The 2,968-nt window shown below is 48.3% G+C and overlaps 1 pseudogene; it reads left to right on the top strand.

The window, feature by feature from the left end:
* Window positions 1-354: 354 nt before the first annotated feature.
* Window positions 355-2,506, top strand: LOC144823561 (xaa-Pro dipeptidase pseudogene; annotated as a pseudogene).
* Window positions 2,507-2,968: the final 462 nt, after the last annotated feature.

Genomic DNA, 2,968 nt, shown 5'->3' with positions numbered 1-2,968 from the left:
CCTCCACAACAAGTTAGATGCTCCAAGAAGGTTGTAATTAGGGCTAAGCAGGATATATTCTGAAATTTGCTTTTCATAGTGGTATATGACGCCAACTGTGTAACAAATAAGTTCTCCATTCGGGTGTCAGTACCCAGCCATTGCAGTGCGAGAAACTCCATTTCCCTGAAAGTTTTCAGAGCAGTGTAAAAAAAATGCAACGAATAAGTTTCCTTTGCCTGCCAAATGAAACTTCCAGGCAGTAATTGTGTGATTACAGCATTCATGTTGCTGGCTGTGATGAACTGTTGAGTCTCGGTAAGCACCGCTGTGCATACGAAGATAGGGGCTCCGAGTTTGGCATGAGATGCAACCATGTGTAGAGGACCATACTTTTGGCTGGGGAATGAAACCCATAAGGTTCCAGTTGCGCTCTTTGCACTAAACAGAAACCGGCTTCTAGCAAGACTGAGAGCGAACAAAGATGTCCAGAAGAATTCCATTGTTATGCTGCAAGGAGGGGAAGAGACCCAAAGATACTGCACAGATACTGGGATTATTTTTCGCCAGGAGTCTTTCTTTCATTGGACCTTTGGAGTAACAGAAGCAGACTACTACGGTGCTATTGATGTCGAAACAGGAAAATCGTTACTTTTTGTTCCCAAACTCCCCGAGAGCTATGCAGTCTGGATGGGAAAGATTGAAAGATTCACCCACGGGATTATTTCAAAAAGAAGTATGAAGTGGATGAAGTGCACTATACAGTTGAGATTTCCAGTGTCCTGGCATCAAGGAACCTGTCCGTTCTTCTTACTCTGCGTGGCATTAATACCGATAGTGGAAATGTCTGCAAAGAAGCTTCATTTGAAGGAATTAGCCAATTTCAAGTGAACAACAAAATTCTTCATCCAGAAATAGTGGAGTGCCGTGTAATTAAGACCGACTTGGTGTTGGAAGTCTTGCGCTACAGTAACAGGATCTCCAGCGAGGCCCATAAAGAGGTTATGAAAGCGGCTAAACTGGGGATGAAAGAGTACGAATTGGAAAGCCTGTTCCTGCATTATTGCTATAAACGTGGAGGCATGCGGCACACGTCATACACTTGCATATGTGGCAGTGGAGACAACTCATCCATTTTCAATCAATCAATCAAGGCATTTATATAGCGCGCTACTCACCCAGAGGGTCTCAAGGCGCTTGGGGGGGGGGTCCGCTACTGTTCGAACAGCCAGGTCTTGAGCTGCTTCCTGAAGGAGAGGTGGTCCTGGGTGAGGCGAAGGTGGGTGGGGAGGGAGTTCCATGTCTTGGCGGCCAGGTACGAGAAGGACCTTCCTCCTGTGGTGGCTCTTCGGATGCGGGGGACGGCGGCGAGGGCGTGGTTGGTCGATCGAAGCTGGCGGGTCGGAGTGTAGAAGTTGAGTCGGTTGTTGAGGTATCCTGGGCCTTGGTTGTGCAGGGCTTTGTGTGCGTGGGTGAGGAGTCGGAACGTGATTCTCTTGTTGATCGGGAGCCAGTGCAGGTCTCTCAGGTGTCCGGAGATGTAGCTGTGTCGGGGGATGTCCAGGATGAGTCCTGCTGAGGCATTCTGGATCCGCTGGAGTCTCTTCTGGAGTTTGGCAGTGGTTCCAGCGTAGAGGGAGTTGCCGTAGTCCAGTCGGCTGGTGACGAGGACCTGGGTGACCATCTTCCTAGTCTCGGTGGGGATCCACCGGTAGATCTTGCGTAGCATGCGCAGGGTGTTGAAGCATGACGAGGAGACGGCGTTGACTTGTCTGGTCAAGGAGAGGGAGGAGTCCAGGATGAAGCCCAGGTTTCGTGCGTGGTTTGTTGGTTTGGGTGCGCTGCCCAGGGCAGGGGGCCACCAGGAGTCGTCCCAGGCGGAGGGCGAAGATCCCAGGATAAGGACTTCCGTCTTGTCTGAGTTCAGTTTCAGGCGGCTGTTCATCATCCACTTTTGCATCACGGGCATGCTGGAGCCCCAAATGACAAGACCGTTGTTGATGGCGATTTGTGCTTGTTTGATATGGGAGGAGAATATCACTGCTATGGGTCAGACATCACCTGCACGTTCCCTGCGAATGGAAAATTCACTCCTGATCAGAAGGCCATCTATGAAGCTGTGCTTCATTCATCACGTGCTGTCATGAAGGCAGTAAAACCAGGTGTTGCCTGGCCAGATATGCATCGTCTAGCAGACAGAGTTCATCTGGAAGAACTGACCAAAATTGGCATTTTGAAAGGCAACGTGGATGACATGGTGAAAGTTCATCTGGGTGCAATATTTATGCCACATGGTCTGGGACATTTTCTTGGCATTGACGTGCATGATGTTGGAGGCTACCCAGAGGGAGTTGAACGGAGTACGGAGCCTGGTCTCAAAAGCTTGCGTACTGGACGGATTCTTCAGGAAGGCATGGTGCTAACAATTGAACCAGGAATTTACTTTATTGGTCACTTGCTCGACCAAGCACTGGCAGACCCCGCACAATCCCATTGCCAGTGTAAAGTTCTAAACTTGCTAGATTGATTCAGACATTGGCTCTGAGCAGCCGTCTGTGTCTGGCGTTTCTTGCAGAGCTACAGTATTGTGATGAAAACTTCTCCTATGCACAGCCTTTCAGCAACCTCTGAAATGCAAGAGCGCATGAATTGGTGAAATGCTAATGCTGATTTTTACAATGTGAACATTACTGAATATCTGTTTTTATAAGATGATCATCCCTCTAAGGTGATTCAGATATAAACTATGCATTCTGTGTAACTGCTTTCTTTGATTAACTGTCGATAATCACGTTCATCTGGATAGGCTGCTTCTGCTGATAGCACTCATAACTTTGTTGGAAATGAAATGAAATGAAATGAAAAGAGATTTATAAAGCGCATGGCTGCCCTTGAGCGTCCCAGCGCTGAAACAGAACACAGGACTACCACCCAAACACAACTGAAGCAAAGCCTAACGGGGAAGAGATAAGTTTTCAATGCCTTGCGG

The sequence above is a fragment of the Lissotriton helveticus genome, chromosome 3_1 (genome assembly GCF_964261635.1).
Source record: "Lissotriton helveticus chromosome 3_1, aLisHel1.1, whole genome shotgun sequence".
In the NCBI taxonomy this organism is placed as follows: Eukaryota; Metazoa; Chordata; class Amphibia; order Caudata; family Salamandridae; genus Lissotriton; species Lissotriton helveticus.
Note: the sequence above shows the minus strand (reverse complement) of the source record. Positions and strands in the feature narration are given on the sequence as shown.